Source organism: Rousettus aegyptiacus, unplaced genomic scaffold, assembly GCF_014176215.1.
Source record: "Rousettus aegyptiacus isolate mRouAeg1 unplaced genomic scaffold, mRouAeg1.p scaffold_m13_p_10, whole genome shotgun sequence".
NCBI classification, from domain to species: Eukaryota; Metazoa; Chordata; class Mammalia; order Chiroptera; family Pteropodidae; genus Rousettus; species Rousettus aegyptiacus.
The window spans coordinates 81,390,963-81,414,464 of NW_023416285.1; the positions used below are offsets into that span (position 1 = coordinate 81,390,963).

The window sequence follows — 23,502 nt, forward strand, 5'->3', positions numbered from 1 at the left end:
GGAGCTGATAACCTGATCTGGGAAGATGTGGTCACTGACGATGAAACCCAACAGTCAAACACCATCAAAGATAAATGTGAGGTAGAAGTTAGTTTGGTTTATAAACTTGTAATAAAAGTGTGAGTGATGCCTCTCTGCAGAGGGCCTCACCAAACAGGAGGAAACAGCGCTACTGTAGGGTGTGCTAAACGGGTGAAGTTTAGGTAAGACTTAAATGAAACAGTGTTGTGATAGGCTCCAAGCACAGTAAGTCTGTCAGTAATATTCTATTAACATTCAGTAATATTTTATTAACATTTAGTAATATTTTTATTGACATCAGCTCAGGGCTGAAAGGCACATTCAGAGTCTCTATACAATTAAGAGAAGTGCAGAATGCTGTGTCCCCAAAACCTTTGACTGAAGGTCTGCACCTGGGCTAGAAATCAAGGCTGCTTCCCTGTGTCACAGTGACCCACAGTCTCCCATATCTAGGCAAGAGTGGGTGTTCCCTTCTCTCTGATTCTCAAACAGCTAAGGTTTTGACAGCCTATGATTTTTAAAATCTATCTATCTATCTATCTATCTATCTATCTATCTATCTATCATCTATCTATCTAGGCAAGGCAACCTTTGGTTGACCTCACAGATTGCAAAGAACTTGGCATCTTACAATCCCTTATTTTTTTATTTTTTTACACCTACAACACCTGGTCTTCCTAGGTGGTCTCCCATCCAAGTACTAACCAGGCCCAGCCCTGCTTAGCTTCTGAGATCAGATGGGATTGGGCTTGTTCAGGGTGGCGTGGCTGTAGATAGCCTATGATTTTAGAGAACATGTTTTCTTAGCCCCTTGTCCTTGGTGTTATTAACTAAAGCAATTTGTACAGATCCACATTAGTATGCCAAGGTGTAAAAGAAAAGTTTTGACCGAGGCACCAAAGATAATAGATGTATAATTTTAAAGTAATTGCCAGAGTAGAAAGTAAATCTCAAGGGAAATATTTTAGCCCTTTGGTGACACTTAAAAATCCTCCACTCAGCATAGGATCATAAAAGGGCAGAGGAAATGGAATATGCGAAAAGTGTTCTTCAGGACAGCAATGCTGAGTCCCAGCTAACCACTCATTCAAGATCTCCCACCATAATCTCACTAGAGAGGGGGTGTCAACAGGGACATGAGGGCAACTTGACTGGTGTTCTCTGGTATTCGGAGTGTCTAAGTTGTACCTGAGATATTCAAAGTTGAGAGGCTGAAGGTATTGGCTTGAGGCAGTAGTTCAGAGAGAGAGCTCAGAAAAAAGGAGAAAGGATACTCAAGACTCGTGTGCTTGGAAGCCAGCTGCACTTCCACTGCTCATCGGACTAAAGAATTTACGAGCGTTTCCTGAGGACCAGATGAAAACCATTCGTGAGGGAGAGCTGAGCTGGAGATGTTTAAGTCTTGCCCAAGAGGAATACCGAGAGAGGTCACGGGACTGCTCCCACCTCCCCTCCAACAGGAGAATCTGTATAAAGTGGTCTGTGGGGAACCAGAAACCGAGGGTGGAAGTGGCAGCCAGACAAAACTGCATTGCCCAGGTCAGATGTTTCACTTTCCAGTCTCTGAGACTGTCAGAAAGCACCCAAGGGGGTTGTGCAAGGTTAAGTCATTGGCCAGGCGCAGAGAGCAAACCCTCCTGGCGACCGTACCAGTTAGCATGAACTTGCTATCCTCAGACTTTCTCCATCTCCTTTTGTTATGAGTCGGAGGAGGATACGTCGGCGTAGAAAGAAGGCTCCTCTTCTCCTTTCCTGAGAACATGGCCTGCCTGCTCCAAAGCTAGCTGGGCAAGTGGAGGGAAGGCCTATATTTGAATGCAACTTGAAGTGTTGATCAAAATACTGGCATTCACATTAAAATTTCTAGATTAAGACTGTATTTTGTGGCTTAAGCCAAAGGATTTTTTCTTACCTAAGAGCCCTCATAAAAGTTTGGGGACTACCCATGTGTTCATCCAGGCGCAGGGGAAGATCTCTCACTGAATATGGAAGGGACAGTGGCAGGCAAAGGGTTGCCTTCTGCTTCCATCTACTTCATCGGTCCTGCTTGTTCTACATGCTCGTCTCACAGGAGCTGAGAGCAATGTTCATGGGTGTTCACCCACATGGCAAGTGCTTTTGTTCTTTGAATAAACAGGTTGAGAGGTATATGTAGGTAAGGACGTTGGGAATTAGTAGACCCAAATGGGCATGGCATCTTGAAACTGGAAGAGACAAGGGTACTTGGTATCTGGAAGCCAACTCAAGCAGAGAGATTTCTAGAGATTTTGAGAAAGCTGGAAATCGCCATAGAAGGATTTGGCCTTGGCTTCTGAGTCTCTGCTTTAGTGTCAAAAGACTTTCACTGAACAGAAAACGAAGCCTCTCACTGACTATTGAAAATGTGGGGGACCTATGATGCCTATCTGATAACCTGCCCAGTGCCTATTCTTTGGGAAATAACTGCCTATCAACAGGAATGGCCCCAGCAGCCATGTCCGTGATGCCCCTCCCCCATTACTTCCCTGATTATAGTGATGGGGTGGGGGAGACCAGGCTGGGGCAACCATATTTTCTCTCCATAGAATTTGGTATTGGGTCAGGGGCATTGATTCAGTCATTGTGTATGGAGGGAGGGGGGTGCTATGGGGTAGCTTCCCTCTCATTCAGCCGGGGAAAGCTGTTTTCCAGAGAAGAATAGAGCAGAATTATAGAAAGAGGTAGGTTTGAAGAGAGAGAAAACTTCAGCTGAGTTTCTTCCTCGTGGCTTTTCAGGTCCTGGCTCCTACCGTTCCTGAGAACTGAAATTTTTGTCCTGGGATTCTATAAGATACCACTCTATCTTTAAAATTAATTTTTGAACTCTTATTGGGGTGAAGATTACTCCCTAGTGGCCTTAAAACACTGTGCCATACATTTTTAAGATTACATTTTAAATTTACTTTTTTGTTTATTTAGTTGCTGCATCTTTTGATTCACCTGCCAATATCAGCTGGATGCGCTGAGATACTCTGGTGTGTCCTCTGATGGCCCTCCATGGAGGGGGCCGACTCTCCTATGCTAACGGTGTAAATTCAACTTATTATCTTTTTTCTCCTTACATATTTAAACATAATTAAATCTCAACACTAAGTTACTTGCTCAGTGTACTCTGGGACACATTTTCAGACTATTGTTTAGAAGTGCATGTATTACAAGGGTTCTATAAGAAATTCGTTAGGCAATGAGGTTATTGTCCTCCAAAGACCTTTACCTTATTCTTAGAGAAAAAGAGAGAAAAGAGGATTTGTCCTATTATTTATATCATATTCCTCATCCTTACTTCTTTACGAGCTCATGTTTACCAAACATTCCTTTCTTTCACAGGTTTGATTTTTGTCAATCTCCACTTTTTTACTATTAAATGAATAGAGTTGCTGGAGGAAATGCTTCTTTTTGAAACTTATTTCAGAACCTCATGGAAATGACAAGAAGAACACAGTAAGACAGCCAGAGAGAGTAAAATGAGTGTAGTCCCCAGGAGAGATGTATTTCATTTGTTCTAAACTGGCTAGGGTGACGTGGGGCTTGGCCGATGTGGTCTGAGAGCTCAGGGTTTTAACTATGGGTCATTGATAATTATTCTAAGACCCTCTTCTTTTAATTCTTTCAGGTTTCAAAGTGTGAGTCACATCTGGAAGAGCTGTCACATTCTTATAATTCCCTGCATATTCTAATTTATATCTTCTGAATTTCAGTAGTCTACTTTTTTTTTTTTGGTTAAAGCTTTTTTTTTGGTTAAAGCCTTATTTGGTACTTTGGATTCTAAATTCTTCCTGTTAGGGAGGATCTGTTGATAGTGTAATGTATTCTACACTGTGTATTGGATAAATAGTTACTCCGGAAAGAGATTTGAAAGAGGCTGATACCAGAACATATTATTTGATGGCTCTCAGCTGTTGTGTATGTTACAGTATTTTCTTCTACTGTGGAAGAATCAGTCCCCTGGATATCCTTTACCATTCTCTGCACCTTACTCTTTTTCTATTTTTTTAAAAAAATTTCCCCCTAATTATAAAAATGATACATGCTCAATATGGAACACAGAAAGATAATAAAAAAAGTCACGCATACTCTCACTGGGTGAAAACGTTTCATTTTTTTTCTTTTTTTGCATATAACTTCCCTTCTAAATCTTATGCAGCATTTAAAAAATATCCACGAGACTTCTCAAAATCCAAGCGATGTCAAAGATGAGACGTTATTCCCCAAGTTCATACGGAAATCAAAGAATCGAAGTAGAGTAAGGAAGCTCATATCTGGCAAAGGATCCCGGGTACCCGGAGTTCTCTCCAGGTAGGCTGCAGGTTCATAAAACACAGCCCATTCTGCAGCCACCTGGGAACCCAGCGGGTGGAGGCGGTGTTTCCGATGATTGAAGGCAGGGGGAGAGAAGCTACACAGCTGTCACCAATCAGGGCTCTGCTTTGCTTTCTCTATCTACCAATCAGGGAGCCTTGTTGGTGAGGCTCTCGTCAAGTGTGAGACGCCTACCCCTATCGCAGCCTATCAGAAGGCGTCTCTTACAAAGCGGTCGCGGCGCTCACGCCCCGCGGGCGGTGCGGCCCCGCCCCGGTCCCCGCCCCCCAATCGTGGCCCCGCCCCGCCGAGGGAGGGGGTTGAATCGGTTACTTGCTCCGGTGGAGGTGGGGGCCCGGCTCTGCTGGGCTCGTGCGTTCTGCGCCTGCCGGCTCCTGATTGTCCTTTGCTGCGGCCGCAGTCGCTACCTCCTTGCCTCCGAGGCCAGGGCTGCAGGGGCCACGGCGAGCGCTCTTCCCGCGGGCCACGGCTGCTCAGAGCAGGTAATGGGGCGCCAGAGCTGCAGCGCCGATGGGAACACGGGGCGCGGTGCGGGCGATGGGCTCTGCTCTCCCTGCTGCTCCCACCGGCGGTAGCCGGGCCGAGGCACCAGGAGCCTCCTACCCGCCTCGAGGCGTCTCGGTCTAGGAGCCCGCGACAGTGGCGGCACCTTGCGGAGAGGTGGGGGCGGGGCCGGGCGAGGAGCAGCTGCGGACGGGACCCCTTGGGGACCTCGCAGGACTGGGGGTAAGGCGGCCGGGCCCTAGGGAGGGCGGGAGGATATGCAGGTGGAGGGAAAACCGTGGAGTTGAGTCAGAGTCAGGCAACCAAGGGAGAAGGACTTACTGATTCGTAGCGATAAGCTGAGTGGCTTTTATTTTTATTTTTTTAATTGTGAAAGGTATCTCTACTTGGGTAGTGTTAATTACAGCTTTTCTGGAGATAGGTGCTTTGCAGTGCGATTTACACATTAACATCGCTTACTTTTTCCTTTTAAGTCAAAAGCAGCTTTTAACGTGAACTTCGTTGGGGGCTTTCCCTCTAGTGGCAAGTAGACCCAGCAGGGTGACTCACCTTTGCGCATTAGTGAGGAGCGGCGCGATAGGAACGAGGGGGAGGAATGTTGATGAGGAATGCCTGTGCAGGTTTGAAAGGATTGTGGGGGTGGGACCTTGTTTCTGTCACTCTGTCGTGGGTAGAATTATGATTCTTTTTTTTTCTCTCTAATTTTTTTAAAGACAGCATTAAAAATATCTTTAAAAACAATCTCTGGGTTTTGGGTTTTAGGGATGCACCTGCGACGCATGCAGACAAGTCCTAGGCAATTAACATGATATGGTTTACTTATTAAAAAAACCCACCTTGTTGCTGTTACCTTTGACGTGCCTGATAACCTCTCATTCACCAATTTGTTCACAAGTGAATTGGTGAAGGTCACCGAGTTTTAGCAGTAAAGGCACAGTGAGGGCTTTTAGAGCCGTGTTCACCCCTTCCAGGTGCGCTCTATTCTACAAGCCAGTACTTCCATTTAGATTTTTAATTGAGAAGCTCACTCAGCATCGCATCAATTTTAGTGTCCTACTCTTTGGAGGCAGGTAGTGTTTATCATACCCACTTTACAGGTTTATAAACTGGACACCCTAGAGATGAAAGGAATTATGCCCCAGGTTACTTGACTCCTACTGGATTCTGTGCCTTGAATGGATTTAATGCCAGATCCCTTAAGCTCTGCTTACCCATTTGATCACGTGTTCACGAGCTGGAGATGGTTATTTCCAAGTAAAGAAATGTTGTCTCTTAGGTCTTTTTTCCCCTCTTAGGGTTGCTAAGATAGTTTGAATCACCCCAGAAAGGCAATTTTTCACACAGGCAAAACAAAACAAACGAAAAACCTAGTGGTGCTATGTGAAAATCGCTTTTAAATTTTGGCAGGTGTTCCAAATTAGAGAACCTTATGTGTTTCGTATCACTGAATGTCAGTGCCGTTTTTTTTTTAATTATTATTTGAATTGAAATAATATACATAAGGCAAATAAAAATAAAGTGTAATGTATTTTGGTCATGACATATGGCTTTGTTTTGGAAATTTTTTACAATTTAGTAGAAGGGTTGAAATGTAAAAGTCATTTCTTCATTAGAATAACTCAAGCAAGGGAGTGTAGGAGTTAATGGGGAGCAGGCTTAGATGGGTATTTGGGAGGATTCTCTTGAATGATGTCAAGGCTTGGGGAACTCTAGAGAATTGTTAGGTTGTGTTAATTAGTCATAGGAAGATGGAAATGTCTTATGAATTACTCAATGGAACTGTTCTAATGAAGTAATCCCTTGTTTTCATGGAAGATGCTTCTGTTGCATGTAACATGTATGTTTTGATGTAACTCATTCATGCAAATTATAAAACATCTCTTACACAGGCCCTACACTATCTAGCTCTGATTTGGTTTGTTTTTGCCTTAATGCCTTTACTTACTTTTTCCTCTCTTGTCAGATTAAAACTTCTAGCTCCCAAGCAAAAATTTCTATAAGGAAACCTTGATGGTTTGTTAATTTGTATGGAAAATAAGTCCGCTCTTGTGATGATCACAGCTCACTTGCAGTGTGGGAAATTGGAAAGAGATTTAGGCTGTTTGAAAAGTAGTTGCTTGTATTCTTACCTAAGATTTCTGCACTTTAAAAAAAAATTAATTACATTACACGACTTCCACTAGATGGTGCACTGGGTGCTACTTATTGGAGATTTCAATCAGGTTTTTATCCTACAGCATTTCAGTGACAAAAGTACAAATGTAAGGTTTCTGTCATAATTGCAATTCAGAGAATTGCAGTGAGTGATTCAGGTCAGTTTTATTAAATGAGATTATTTGGAAGGAAACAATAGTTTAAAATGAAGGAAATTGTTAGTAGTTTTAGAATAACTTTTGCTAAAGAGCTTTCTGGTTCTCCCTGTGGTCAGGAACCTAGACCAGAGTGTGGATTTTTTGGTCCTTATTTAGGTACACTTGAATTGTATTTTTTAAAGTGGCTTTTGAATTGTTTAAATCTGATGTAAATTGTGGCTGAACTATTTGAACACAGTTTTATGCTTTGCTTTCTTTAATTACTAATTGAAAAGAAGTGGTAGAATAAAGTGGGTACATATAGCAAGATTGCTTACTGTGAGCAAATACTTAAGTTACTGAAGCTTATAAAAGATTTTTTTTTTTTTGAACGCTCACTTAATATCTCATCTTTTAGGAGAGTATGATTATCACCTTGCTTCACTTATGAACGAGAGAGGAGCATTCTCTCCCGCTGATGGTAGAAGTTGTTAGGCTTGTTTTTTCTGATTGGGTAGCTTGTTGAGATTATTACAGAAGAGAGACGAGAAAACATAACTGTTGCTTTGATAAAAAGCAGTACCCATTTCAGGTATAGTAATGGCAGCGTTAGGGGAGAATACGGACTAGTTAGGAAAATTGCATTTTGCGAGATGTTTTGCAGAAAGCACTGGACTTGTAAAAGGCGAGAGAAAAAGCAAATGGGAATGTCTTTAGGTGTTTTGTGGATGTTTATTTCAGTTCCATGAAACCTTGTATGGGGAGAACTTTAATACTTTGTTTCTTGGAATCAGCTGTGGTTCTCAGGGAATTTGATGGTGATTTGGGAGGGGGAAAAAAAGTAGGTGTCATTCCTTCTAGGAAGGTAGCTCCCTGTAGTGCTGCCAACCCTGGGTGAGTGTGAACTGGTAAGGTGGGTGGTTGTCAGTAGCTAGGCAGATTAAAAACTTGCCTGAGCATGGGCTTCCCAGAACTTTCTGCACCTTTGACCACTTTAATCAAGTCAATAAGCATTTTAACTCAGGTTTACAGCTCTCCTGTGGTCCAGACTTGGGCTAGTTAACTCTTCAGTCTTCAAATTTGTTTTTAATTTTAAAAAATAAGTAGAACCCTGAACTTTATAAAATTAATGACTTGAGTATGCAAGTGAATAGCTTAAAAGAGTTATCTGGCAGATGGTATGTTTTCAATTCTGGTAGGTGCTTAAAAATACTTCTGATACTCTTGTCTTCCCCTCCCTTAAACAAAACCTTTATTAGAAATAGACGAACTTGAATAAACAGAACTACTCAGATTGAGAACTTGAGGTGGGAAGAAAGAAGCCTCGTGGTCTAAATATGGCGTTCAAAAGAAGAGTTAGATAGGATGCTGTAAAGGGCTGGTCTAGGTAAGGGACATCTTCACTTTTTGCTGTAGTTTATGTGGGAAAACCATCTGACTAGTTTTTACTCGTGATAAAAACATGCTCTTTGAAAGATGGGGCCTATATATGTTTATTTAAAGCAATCTGAATCTTGAGAAATATTTCTGAAGGTTTTAACTTTTTTGGCAACTGGAAAAGTTTGTTGAAGTGATGGAGTTGAGCCAGGGATAAAAATGATTATGAAACTATGGACCAAGATTTATCAGGCTTCTACTGCTGATATTCAAAATAGTTTTTTCGTCTTCCAAATATGGTTTTTGATTTAACTTCTGGAGATTCTTTTTGGACCTCTGTGCTTTTTTTCATGTTTGGGATTTAGCTCAGTTTCCAGTAAGACCCATCATAGTAGGCTTTTTTAGATGGTCCAGTCAGGGTACAGATTGGGCATTTTGTCAAATTTAGGGGAGGAGTTGCTGTGATATGAGCAGTGAGGAAATGAATTAATATTTTGATATGTTTAGAGTCATTTTAAATAGATTAAAAATTTTACATTTTAGCATTTTCAAAAATGGTAGTCATTTAACATACATATATTAAGTTGCCTAAGGAAACTTTAGGCGAGTGGTTCTCACACTTCAGTATGCCTCGCAATCCCTGGAGGGCTTGTTGAAACTTATGTTACTGATTTAGTAGGTCTGGGGATGGGCCCTGAGACTTTGCATTTCTAATAAATTCCAAGGTACTAGTGATGCTACTTACTGGGACCACACTTTGAAAACCACTGAGAAGATTCCAGAGGGAATATGAGCGTAGTGGTTGGGAACACAGGCTTCGAAATTTGAAAGATCCGGATTCAAATCCATGCTCTGCCACTAGATTTTTAACTTCAGGCAAGTTTCTTACCTCTGTTTTCTCATTTCTGATATGGAAGAAATAGAGTGTTATGTTTCTGTATTAAATGAACTCAAGTGTGTGTAAAAGCCTGTAGAACAGTGGCTAGCAGGTTGCAAGCATGCAGTAAATGTTGACTTGTAATCATAAAAATCAATTAGTATATGTGATAAATAGGATCCTGAATCTTTTAAAGCTGAGGTATGCCTTTCAAAGACAAAAACTAATATTCTCATTTCTTTACACTGCTGTGGAAAAGATACACAACTACTCCAATTTCTATTTAATGAATGAAGGAAAAGTTTGTGGATCCTAGTAATTTTCCAGAAACACTTTTTAGAGACATAGAATATTTACATGGCTGGTGCTTTTTTTTTTTTTTTTGCCTAAAAATGTTTAATTTGCTCAAAAGATAATGGATTTGCACAACGATCACTGTGCTCTACACTTTATATAGCAGGAGTTTTAAATGTTGTTTCTGGGAGTTCAATTACAGGGACTACCTGAAAGTTACCTTCGGAACACAGTCTCACCTGTAGAGTGGCGACTTTGTCTTTGACGACCCTGAATGCGGTTCTTGGAGATTTCTTCGCCCAGCTTGCTGGATGCTTGGCTCATTTTCTCTCTGCCCATCTGGGAGCCCACCTCTCTTCGATGATCTCTGAAAAATCTCACCTCCCTTTTCTTATTACTCCCTGCCACAATCACCCATTTATATCTGTCGTAGCAGTTATCACTCATCATATTTGTTTACTTTTTATGTTTCCTTCACTAGAAACTCTGTGAATCCAAGGACCTGATCTTGGCTGCTATGTTTTCAACACTGGGCACAGTAGCTGGTGTACAGGGACTGAATACATACTGGTTCAGCGAGAGAATATATGAGGTGGGGAGACTCTCCTGCGTGCGCCCCCCAAATCAGGCGTGCAGAGCTGAGTTAATGCTGAGTTCATGGCCCACTATCATTATTGGTCATGAATTCCCTTTCATCTCCTATCTCCATTCATGCCTTCTCTCACCCTCTCTCAGGCATATACATAATTTCCTTAAGTGCTGCTAGGTTATTATCTGGAATGGCTATGGTAGTTTACACTCTCACCAGCTATTACCTGCTCATTCTTGCTGGCACTTGATATTTTCTGACCTTATTATTTTTTCCAATCTGATGCAACAGATGGAGTGATGTTACTTTCTTATTTGCAATTCTCCGATTACTAATGCAGTTGAGTATCCTATCATATGCTTATTAGTTGTGTGGGTTTCTCTTTTTGTGAATTGGCATATATGTTCTTTGCCTTTTGTTCTATTAGATTATTTTTTATCCCCCTCCCTGCTTTTCTGCCCTAATTTACAGGAGGGTTTTTTTTTTTTTGGTATATTTTAGATGTTAATCTTGTTGGATTTGAAATGGTACAAGTACCTTCCATTAGTTTTTTTACCTCTTTGTCAAGTTTTTTCTTTGAATTCCTTGATGGAACACAATCTTTAATTTTGTTATAGTTAAATCCATCCATATTTTTTTCACGTTCCAGGTGTTGTTTAGGAAATATTTCTCCATTCTTGGTCAAGGAAGGTGTGTTTCTACAATTTGTCTCTTTCTGTTTGAATTCCACAGTGGTTTTTGATTTCATTTTCATTTTCATTTCTACTTGTTTGTAGATCTTGGTATGTGGAAGTGTGAATACAACCTGTGTTTTTTTAGTCATGTTTAAACCAATGGTTTCTAGCCCTGGATTCGTGTTAGAATTAACTAGATAACTTTTAAAAAACGTGACCCATTTACGCAAGATTAGCTGAATTCTAATCTATGGGGAGTAGAGCCCAGCAAGTGTATTTTTAAAAACCACCTCTGTTAATAGTGATATATAACCATGGTTGGAACCATGTATCAAAGATATTTGTACCTTTTCAGTAGAGTCTAAAATTTTCTCTATAACGGTCTTGTTTCCTCTTTGTTAGATTAATTTCTAGGTATCTTAGTTTTTGTTTGTATTGTCGATAGCATTTGTTATTGTTACTGTCATTGTTTTTGTCCCCTTATGTAGCGGAATCCTACTTATATAGGTCTGCCTATTGATATAAATTTATCAGTTAATCTTTCTATTTATATTTAATATTTTTGGTCTGGCCGAATGCTTGTATTTTGTTTTCCTTTTCCCCCAACTTTATCGAAGTATAATAGACAATTAGCTGCTTGTATTTACATAGTGCAAGTCAATGAGGTTTTTTTAAAATTATAGTTGGCATACAATAATATATTAGTTTCAGTTGTACATCATAGTGATTAGAGATCTATATAACTCAGAAAGTCATCACCCCACTAAATCTAATACCCCTCTCTCCGCTTACACGTTTTATACAACATTGTTTACTATTTTCCTTATGCTACCTACACTTTATGTTGCTCTATTTTTGAACACTTGTATTTTAATGGCTAGTTTTTCTTTTGAATATTCCATGAAGATGATTTCGTTTTACATAATGACCGTTTGCCTTTTTTTCTTCTAATTCTTGTTTGTCTTTTGTATTTCCTTGCCTTATTGCATTTGTCTGGACTTGTAGTATTATGTTGAAGGGTAGCAGAGATACTGTCCTCTTGATTGCTTTAATACTTTTAAGGGAATTAATTCATCTGTAGTTTTACATTTAATTGGGAGATTTTCTAAATTGTATTTGATTTTTTTATTGTAACTTCAGTTGGTTTGAAAACTTGAGAAGTAAGCACAGAATTCTCTCTGTGTTGGAAAGGTAGCTGGTATATAGCTCTTAACCTCCAAAAGTTACAGTTGTATATATTGAGGTTTTTAAATAAAAAATTTGAATTATTTTTGTCAGGCTTTTCCAAAGTAACTCTGGTGACTGGTTAGTTGGAAGCCATCATGTGTTTGGAAGAGCAAAGTAGAACTTGTTATGCAGCTTAAACTATGAATTTAAAAAAATGTATTACAGTATAATATCTACTTGGAGAATTGCATAATCACTATATATACAAGGCTATCCATGTATCCTAATGCATATATCCTATGCCTGCAGCTCACTGAATTTTCACAAACACACTTGTGTAACCAGCATTCAGATAAAACAGCGTTAGCAGGACCCCGGAAGCCACCTGCCTGCTCATTTCCATGACCCTGGCTTGTAGCAGCATGCAGTAATACTGGAGGTAGTGATCTTGGTCTGTCACTCTGCTCCTGCTGGGCTCCCAACTTTTGGTGTTTTGTTCCAAGATGAAATCAAAGGATAAGATCCTTTGTGCAAGCTCATTTGAACAAACACAGTTTTGACCTGGGCTCCAAACCTTGGAGTCACGGTTTTCAAACTTTTGGTTTCAGTACCAGTTCACACTCTTTAAAAATTATTACCAGCTATTGTTTATGCGGATTATATCTAATGCTATATCCTGAATTAGAAATCCAAGCAGGAAGTATTAGAGAATTCATTAAAAATAACCTCATTATATATTAATATAAATAACATTTCTTTATGAAAAAATAACTATTAAAATAAGTGAAGAGTGGCATTGTTTTACATTTTTGCAACTCTTTTCTAATGTCTAGCTTAACAGAAGGCAGCTGGATTCTCATGTCTGTTTCTCCATTCAATCTGTTGTGATTTATTGTCTGGCTGAAATAAATGAAAGTCTAGCCTCATACAGACCTGCAGTTGGAAAAGAGAGGAGTATTTTAATGGCCTTTTTAGATGATTGTGGATATTCTCTTTAATATTACACCAAAACTCTGGAAGTGACAATTTCTTAAAGTTTAATTGCAGAGTGGAATCTGAACCCAAATTAGCAAACTTTTCTCATTATGTTACATTTAAATCTTCAGATCTGTCCAGCACTTTGACTCCTTACTCATGCATGATTTGGAAAGTATTGGTTCACACAATTATGTAAATCTCCCAAATGTTGGCACCTTTTAGGATACCATTTGAAAAAAACCCCATATTTGTTAAAATCACCAATGATCCCATCAGAAAAATCTTTACATGTTGAGAAAGCTGTCATGTTGCTGGTGGCAGATATAATTTTTCCAAAAACCTAATTTTTGCGTGGAAACTCCAACAAATATGTCAGGTGTTTTCCTTAAAACAAATGGTTTGCTTTGTTCATTTTTGAGAAAATGTCTACCAAATACCCAACTTTTAGTACTCAGTTTGTCTTCCAGTTTTCATTTCATATGAGAATGATATCACATGGGGTGAAAGCTGCTAGGTCAGCTTGCGAATCAAACCACTGGGACGATTTCTTTTCCTTGAGAGAACTACTGTACTTCAGTGTACAGCATGAGTTCTTCTTATGTGTACTCCTTATTTTGTCACATGGCACATTTAAAGGAAATGAATTCAGGGGTCAGGATATCACACAATTGTTTGTTTTCACTGTTTCATTAAAGACATGCTTATGTGAAACTGGCATTTTTTTCCCCACTGAGCTCATGTGATGAGGACTACAATGATTACCTGTAAAGTCAGTGCCTCTGACTTGCTTCATGCGAAGGTGCCAGCAGTTTTACACACCCTTGTTTATATGTCATCGGTGCAATGTCAGTACCGTGAAAACTGCAAATAACCTTTCAGTGTAATTATAAACATAGTTTTGGTGTTATGGATGATCTTAAAGATTCTTGAGGAGCCTCAGGTTTCATGGATCACCTGAGGACAGCTGGCTTATAGCATCTGTTGCCTGTGCAGCTGAGGGCCAGCTCAGATGGATCTCTCCCCTGAGGTTGCTGAACCGGACCCAGCTCTGTTGCTAACTTACTCCTAAAGCTATCTTCTTAGAAACAGGGACCTGTTACTTCCTGGCTCAGCTGTGCAGTATTTTTCCGAGTGAGAGAAAGATTACTAACACAAGGAAAGAAAATATTTCTGAGATTAGCAACTCCAGACCTGTATGAAGCTGTTAATTTTGCTTTCTTATCACAATAAATACATCCATATACATGCTAATACTTGATTGACTTTTCTCCTCATTTAAGACAAAGATTAGCACAAAGAGAACTTAGAGGAATGACCTGGACATTTATTAAGAAATATTTGTTTGGTAGCGTCATCATAATTAAGAAGAATTATAATGGGTGGTAACCCATGGCTTTTTATTTAATACGTGTCTTAGCATGTTCTTCTGTTCTTTTATTTCCTGTGAATAGTAACCAGATCTTGATTGAATTCAGTTTCTATTTTTTGGCAAAGCTGCTTCATAGGTGGTGAAATCTACTTCTAGCTAGAATTATGCCATGTTGACTGCCATGTTCCTGGCCATTGATAATCATTGCCAAGACCCATTACTAGGGGTTTACAAAATGGTGGTATTTAAATTATTTTTTTATTTTTTATTTGATAGAGTATTTTTATGAAGGAAATATATTGAGATGTAGTTAGTATAGAAAACGCATATTCAATATTTGATCTTTTTAAAACCAGTTTTCAGTATTACGAGATTATAGGACAAGTCTCTTCAGGATGAATAAATTAAATTGGCCTCTCCATTGTTTATCTTTGAAACACCATGCTAAATTGCTCTGGTTTTTGGAAGTTGAAAGGAAACTATTAATAGAAAAGTTCTTTTGTTGTATTTTGAAGGCAGCTTAATTCATTTGAAATAAAAGAATAATAGTAGACACATCTTGGTGCTATTAAAGAAGTTGGAATTTTAAAAATTAAAACGATTCTTCTTGCCTCTAGAATAATATATTTATTGCATGTAATTATCCTTTATGTAGCTTACATTGTACTCTGAGAACAGATTTGAAAATATATGAGGTATCTTTGCCTTTAAGGTGCTTGTGCTTATAGGATAATAAAATAGGTGAAAAGACCTTTATTTTATATATTTGTTACTGGCATTCTGTGGGCTGAATGATAAAAGTTATATTTATTACAGCATCTCTCCCTCTTTAAAATTTATTTTAAGAAATGGATGATAGAAAATAAAGTTTTCTCGGGATAAAGGGAAGCGGTAGGTGAAACTGATCCTGGGAGGGGCAAGTCAAATGGAACTGAGTATCTATCTGATGATGGTATTAGGTTGAGAGAGAAAGGGAAAGCTCTAGCCTTCAACCTTCACCTGCAGTCTCTCCCCCTGGTTTCTTACTAGCTGTCTGCTCATGGTTTCTTACTAATGCTGACCTACGTGAAACTGATCCTTCTTCAGGCCAGACCTGTTTTCTCCTGCTCCTCCCTCCGTGAACTATTCATAATTCCAGTGATTGCTGAATGAGTACGCAGTACCTCGTACCCAGATGACAGAAGCTATGTAAACATCTGTGCACCGCTGTGAAACCCCTCCTGGGAACTGGTTAACAGCTGTTGATCAGCGGTCAGATTCTTCATAACAGAAGTTTTTGAGGTATTCTTCCTCTTGGGTGAATTTCAGAATGGTGTCTCCTGTTCAGTTGTTTTTCAGTTCACTGAACATTTTATAAATGATAACTAAAGTGATTTTGTTTTTTCACTTTATTTTATTTTTTTTTAGGTGAGGCAACCCTTGGTTGACCTCACAGATTGCAAGGAACTTGTCAGTTTACAATCCCTTATTTTTAAAAAATGTTTACGCCTATAGCACCTGGTTTTCCTAGGTTGTCTCCCATCCAAGTACTAACCAGGCCCGACCCTGTTTAGCTTCCGAGATCAAATGGCCAAAGTGATTTTCACTTGGCTGCTTCTGTTCTAGATGTTTCTAACCTCCAAGATGAATCTAGAACTGGGTAATTAAATATAATCTCTTTTTTTGCATGTGGAACTTAGCATATCTTTGGGAACAGACTGAATGGTGGCAAGACTGCTTATCAAAATAGACATTTTCCTGTCTGAGAATAATTTTGGATTTAATGAAAGTTTTGGAATGCTGTAACAGATTGGAAGACGCTAGAGTTTACAGATAATAGCTACTGTTTATTGATCCCTTACTAAATGCCAGGCACTGTCTATAGATATCCTCGCTTAATTCTTACAGCAGCCCTTTTAAGTATCGTCATTTTCGTTTTACAAGTGGAAAAAATCAAGTAATGGAGAAGTTAAATATTTTGCCTTGAGTCGTGTGACTAGGAAGTGGTAAAGCCAGGATTCAGACCCAAGCTTCAAATTTTCCTTACATCAGAGACCAATGTGAGAAACAGTCATATGATTTGAATTTATATATATATTTTTTCTCTTTTATACATCTTCAATCTTTCTTTCTTTGGCTCTCAGTCTTAACCTGGACAAACAAACACAAGTCTCACCTACTTTGGCTGCTGCTCAAATATTTTTCCACTGAAGTGCCCCCACTTAAGGACAGAAATTTGCCCAGGAGAAGCCTGAGGGCACATCAAAAGTAGCCCACTGCAAGCATGCAATTATTCTGAAGTTTTATGTTTGATCTAATAGATTAAAAAAAAATCACTTTCCATTGTGGAAAATTGATACTCCAAAAGATGTGTCATTTTTACTCTTATCCCTGAACCTCTACAATATATCTCAGTTTAAGAAACGTTTATAGGACTTTGCAGTGATGTCACATTCAAACATGGGGTTTAGATAATTCACTGTTGGTGTAGTGGGGGTCAGATGGGGGGGGGAAGTCACTGACGTGGACAGTGGTGAGGGGGTGAACTGAGATTGGGTGGTGGTGGTAGGGACGGATTTCACAGAGGTTTGGGCAGAATGATGGAATAGATTTGATGACTGGATATTGAGTGGCTTAGTTCTGCTTCTCACAGTGAAGTTTCTTGTTGGTTTCTGCCACTGGCTTTTCTTGTTGCTCCTGTCCCTTGATCGCGAAAGTGTCTTCAGTCCCACTTAGGCACGCTCCCTTCCCCACAGTTTTGACTTTGCCATCGTTTGGTTTCGGCTGTCCTTTCTGTGTGATGACTGCTGAACTGCTGGGGGCTCCACTCAGCTCCAGTTCAGTGGATCCACCTGCGCCCTAATTTGCTGACACAGGTTTGCAGTGGCTTCGTGGTGTCTCCAGGATATTCGAAGGTCTCAAGAGTTGGCATGTTTGATTTCAACTGCTCTACTTCCTAAAACCAGAGGTAACATTTTTAGGTGGTATGCAAACTGGTGGGAAGAGAACATTTCTCCATCTCCTCTGGATTAGGCTCAGATCCCTATTTAATTAGCTAAGGGTACAGGACTCGCTGGAAGGTGGGCGGCCACAATGGCTGGAACAGCGTAAGATGGCATTCCTCTTTCTGGCCCCTTGGTTCCCAGGGAGGCATGCAGCTTCCCCGTGATAATGTCAGGATTACGTCATGGTGCCGATAGAACTAACAGGAACTATCTGTGTACTTCCTTTTAAGGGAATGTTCATAAACAGCCCGTTCTCCTGGTTTTTGAACTAAACTTAGCTTCCTCAAGGCCGAAGTCTCATTGTGAGAAGGAAGGGTCGATGTCCTGGAAAGTCTGTTTTCCCAGTTCTCTTCCTTGTTTAATCAGTGTTTACTGCCTTGGTCACTGAAATGAAACCTTAATGAGATCTATATCTATATCATCTGTATCTGTATCCTAATGGTTATATCCTAATGGTTAGGAATGTGGACTGTGAAACTAAACAGCACTTTTAGAAACCACTTTACTGAGGTATGATCAACACCCAAAAAGCTGTTATGTATTTCATGCGACTGAATGAGTCGTTGGAGATAAGTACAGGTACACTTCGATTTATTGGACTTCGCTTCATTGGGCTTCACAGGTGTCGCGTTCTTCACGTACTGAAACCAGGACCCTTCGCCAGCACTTGCTTTATTGCGGTGTCTGGAAGTGAACCTGTAACACCTGCAAGGTGTGCCTGTGTGCACCCATGAAACCATCACCACAGCATGCGCCATATACCTACTCATCACCTCCAAAAGCTTCCTCCTGACTTCTTTTATGGTTGATCACTTTTATTTTGTGAAAAGAATGCTCAACATAAGATCTACCCTCTTAGAAAAATTTTAAGTATATAACATAGTATTGTTAACCAGGCTCTCTGCTGTTCGGTAGACCTCTAGGACTGATTCATCTCGTATAAGCAAAAGTTTGTACCTTCGTCTAATCTCTCCATCTCCTTCTTCCCCAGCGCCTGGCAAACGCCATTCTACTCTTTGCTTCTAAGAGTTTGACTGTTTTAGAGCCATCATTTAATTGGTATCATGTGGTATTTGTCCTTGTCTGGCTTATTTCATTTGGCATAGTGTCCTCCAGGCTCATTCATTTTGTCCCAAATGGAAGGATTTCCTTCTTTTTAAAGGCTAGGCGATATTCTAAACATATTTTGGATTCAAATTCCAGATCTGCCCACAGCTGGTCTTAGGAACTTAAGCAAGCTATTTAATCTCTATTCCTCAATTTTCTTATCTGAAACAGGCTGATGATACTACCTACCTCAGATGATGGTCATGAGAATTAAGTCAGGTAACACTATAAAGCACTTAGTATAGTGCTTGGCACAAATCCAAGGTCACTAAATGGTAGTTGATATTCATTATTAATTAACAATATTGTTAACTACACAAAAAAGCTGATTTTTTTCCATCTCTGCTATCTAGTCAGTAACCAGATGCTGTCATTTCTTCCTTGTCACAGTGTCATTCTTTCTGTATTACTACTGCTGCACCTTAGATACCTTTTGTCTAGATTGCAATAATCAGCTCTTAGCTGACAGGCCTTCGTGATCCCTCTTCAATCAGTGTGTTGTTACAGAAGCGATCTTCCCTTTTAGAAATGACTCTTGAACCCTAAGCTCTACCACAGTGCTTGGCTTTCAAAGCCTATCCTGTTTAGTTCCATATGTGGTTATTTTCCATTGTTCTTTTTTACTCACCTCTAGTCAGACAGGGGAATGCGTTCTGAGACATATGTTTTCTTGTCGGAATTGGCACCCTGGATTGCCTCAGTCATGTGCCTGTTTGTCTCTCATGGGGCAGTTTGACAGGCTGTCACCTGCATCTTATCTGTGCTTTCCCTAGTCTGGGGGTGATTAGGGCCTCGGTGGCCGTACCCTTCTCCTGAGTGGACCCTAGCCTGCCTTTAGAGGTCTGGATTCTATGAAATTTCACTACTCTGTTGCTATTATGAATCTAGAGTCACAAGGACTAGATATTGCACCAGCCTCCTTCCTGCCTAACCCCCGTTAAAAAGAATTTTGTTTTCCGAGATGTGAACTACAATATCAGTATATTATTTCTTTATATCTTCCTGTTCCTAAAACTGTCAATTGTAGTAATGTTTTCTTTTTATTTATTTTTGTCTTCTTAATTTAAGGGTATCGGCAGTTGCTAAACCAAATCTTGTTGGTTAAAACAAGGCGCGCGAGCACGTGTTCCCCTTGTTCTCTTTAATCTGCATTGCCCTGGGAATGGCCCTTGTCAGGGCGCAGTGGGGAGGCACAGCTCCCCCTAGGCTGTTGGCCCGTGCAGCTGGCCCCATCTCACTTCGCATGTTCTCCTTGCCTTGGCTCGTGACAGTGCTGTGGTCCCCCCTTATCCGCGGTCTCTCTATCAGCGGTTTCCGTACCAGCAGTCAACTGAGGTCTGAAAACATCAAGTGGAAAATTCCAGAAATAACAATTCATACAGTTTTACATTGCAGGCCTTTCTGAGTAGCATGATGAAATCTCGCACCTTCATGCTCCGTCCCACCTGGGATGTGAGTGGTCCCTTGTCCAGAGCGTCTGTGCTCCCACCCGTTAGTCACCCAGCCTCTCTTAGAGATCACATTCACAGAACTTTTATTACAGTATGTTGTTATCATCACCCCGTTTTATTAGTTATTGTTAATGTCTTACTGTACCTAATTTATAAATTAAACTTTATCATAGGTATGCATGTAGAGGAAAAACCATAATTTATATGGGATTGGGTGCTGTCCATGGGTTCAGGCATCCCCTGGGGGTCTCGGATCATTTCCACTTGGATAACAATAATTATTCTAAGGGATCATTTAGCCACAGTGCGGATTGAATTTTTTTTTTTTTTTGGATTTGATGGCGGAGATATTTTTAGACTACGAAATCGAGAGGAGGAAGAATTAGTACAGGTGTCATTGAGGATAGAGATTTTGCCCTTATATCCATTTGGTGTAAATGATTTTGAGTAAATGAGTAGGTTTCTTAAAGAGCGTGATGTGCATGTTCATAGTGAGCAGATGACTAACCCAAAAGACAGATCCAGAGATTCATCACCTGGAGAAAAAAGGTGTTGCTGCTGCAGAATGTCTGTGGTGGTGGCTGGCTTTTGAGGACAGAATTGAAACAGCCATAGGAATGATTATTGGGGGTGAGAGGGAAGGCATTGCCTTTAGTAGCTTCTTCCTTCTGGAGTCTTCCTCTTAGCTTCCTTAGGAGATACCGAGGCTAGTGCCTTTTCCTAGTTGCTTCCACCGAGATCTTACGGTTAAGACTCACTCTATAGATAATTTCAGGATTCAAACCAGAGTTTGGATCTGCTAATGGGGCCAGTCTATTTCAAGAAATATGTAGGCGTCCAAAATAGAAGTTGGCTGCTTGGCGAAGAAGTGAGCTTCACCCTGTTCACCCTAGAGTTATTCAGACAGATATGTCAGGTATGTCCTGGGTGATATTTTCATTAGGTGAGAGATTTGGATTCCCTCCACCCCCCTTTTAAAAATTCGAGTGGCATTTCAAATGCAAAGAGAACACAATAAACACCCTGTAACCTTCATCCCAAATTAACAGATGTTAACATTTTAGCGTATGCGTTTCAGATTAATTTTTAGTGAAAGAAGCAAAACATTGTAGATGAAGTTGGAGTATACTTTCTTCCCCTTTCTAATTCTATTTCTCTTTCTTCCTCACATGCAATCGCTACTATGAATTTGTGTGTATCTTTTCATCTTTTTCTAAATGTGCTTGTATATATGGTATTTCTATAATTTTAAGGACATATACAGTGTTAAATGATCAGTAACATAAATGACATGCTGACTATTTCATCTGTTACTTGTTTTTTAAAAACACTCTCTTTTTACAATAGTCATGTAAATCCAGAGACCAGATGACGTTTTCAGTTCTAATACTTTGTGTTGTCTGCAGATGTCATCTTTCTGTGCCTGGTTACTAATGTAAATTCATCATTGGCTCCCTGACCTTTAATAAAAATCCTTATTTGTTTGTATGCCTTAAATTGATTAGAATTTCAAAAGTTGATATAGTTAGTAAGTCGAAAGCCTAATTTTGGCCCAATTTCTATGTGTATTTTAGCAGACTGTCTCAATATTTGGTGTTCCAAAAAATCACTGCAAATATATTGCAATGGGCGTGGAATAGTTTTCAAGGGATGTGAGTAGGTGGCAGGGAGTTTTTGTCTTGAATTAACATGCAGAAGTTGTTGCTGTTGCTGGGGCCACTTTGGAAACTTATTGTGTTGGGAAGTGTTATTCAGAGGTGTTTTTATTTATTTATTTATTTTTTATTTTTTTGGTAACAGTTCTTTCCTACACTAAAACAGTGTCCACTTTTGTTTAAGTAGTATGTAGTGTACTTAAATATAAAGTTAGTACTCAATATCAATCCAGCCCTGTTCTTCTAACCAAGCTTGGTGTCATTGCTCCTTTCTGTTGTACATTTTCACCTGGAGAGCTCATCTTGACCTCATTCAAAGAGCTAAAGAAGAAAAACAGGTCCACTTTTTAATTTAGCCACTATTTGTGTATGGTATCATTAGCCATTTCATATCTAAGATTAGGAACTGTGGAATCATTTTTGATCCCAACATCTTTTTAACGTTTCACTTTTAGACCTGCTTTTGCCCCTTAATGTTCTCTACTGCCTGATTTCTTGTATTCTAATCTCATTGCCATCATTCTACTCAAAATACGCTCACCTCTGACTTAAGTTACTGTAGCTGCTGCTTTGGTAAACATGCAGCCTTCAATTTACCCTGTACCCTGTTACCAGACTTTAGAACATCCCTCGCATTACATTATTTTTGAAGAGGACTTCTTCCCAGTGGACTTTTAAGGGCTCTGAAGTTGCTCTATTCAGACACCAGTTCTACCACTTGCCAAGTACCTGTGTGACCTTGAATAAGCTGTCAATGTTTCTAGATGCCGTTTCCTCATATGTAAACTGAGGCATTAGTAACAGCATGTATTTAGGCTATAGGGTTGTAGTGGGCTGTAAATCAGAGAACACAGGCAGACCTGGGGATATTGTGGGTTTGGTTCCAGAACAGCACAATAAAGTGAGTCCTAATCTTTTTGCTGGTGGAGGGTCTTGTCTTCAATTAAAGAAAAGAAAGAAACAAAGCACAAACCACAACATCTGTGAAGCACAAATAAAGTGAAGTGCAGTAAACAAGATATGCTTGTATACTTAAAATATCCCGTCTGGCACAGTCAAATGTTGGGTCTCTTTCTCCTAATCATATCAAGTCTTAATCTCCTTACCTAGAGTTCATTGTTCTTCATACTGTGCTAATCTCTAAGTGTTCAGCTTTAACTTTTTAAAAATATAAACTCATGTTGTAATCAGATCAGTCTCTTTAGCCTTTTATTCCCCTCCCTTCAAATCAAATCTGTGCCTGCAAGTGGACATATGCTTCTGTAAATACACACGCCTACATGATTGGGCCCTTTGTGGGTTTTCCTCTGTAGTGCCTTCTTTTTTGTTATTTTCTACCCATCATTTAAGGTCCAGGTCAAAGACCTTCTCTTCTGTGTTCATTTGTTTGTTTGGCAACACTAATTTACAGCAGTATATTTATCTCTATGTATTGTCATCTCGATTTGTTGATGACCTGGTATGTAGCAGTTATTTCCTTATCTTAGTTATAGTAAGTCCCTTCTGGGCTGGGCCCCTGTTTTGAAGGACTCTTGTAGCCTAACCAATGCTAAGTATGTAGAAGTGACTTCATAAAGCTTGCTACTTAGTAATTAATATTCATGGAGTAAAAATCATGTGACAGTCTTTTTGGTTAGGAAGACTTAACACATACAGATGTATATGGCTTTGATTATTTGTACAGAGATGGGAGTCAACATCTGTGCTGTCTAAAAAATGCAGAGCTTCAGGTTATGCAAACAATAATTGTGTTCTGGCAGAGAAGAGCTTTTACTGTGTTTGCATTTTTGCAATAGTACTCGATGCCATTCATCTTAAAGTAGACA

At 39.7% G+C, this 23,502-nt stretch overlaps 1 protein-coding gene and 1 pseudogene across 2 annotated transcripts in view; one reads left to right on the plus strand and one right to left on the minus strand.

Annotated features, from left to right (window-relative positions):
- Window positions 1–677: 677 nt before the first annotated feature.
- On the minus strand, window positions 678–796 carry LOC118608767 (annotated as a pseudogene).
- Window positions 797–4,654: 3,858 nt separating this feature from the next.
- Window positions 4,655–23,502, plus strand: part of MPP7 (membrane palmitoylated protein 7) — a 217,630-nt gene continuing 198,782 nt past the window's right edge. Inside the window, exon 1 of one of the 2 annotated variants that reach the window (XM_016160774.2) lies at window positions 4,655–4,841. The gene's annotated coding sequence lies outside the window, so the exon portion shown is untranslated. The remainder of the gene's footprint in view (window positions 4,842–23,502) is intronic. The other variant, XM_016160773.2, reaches the window with a different exon arrangement.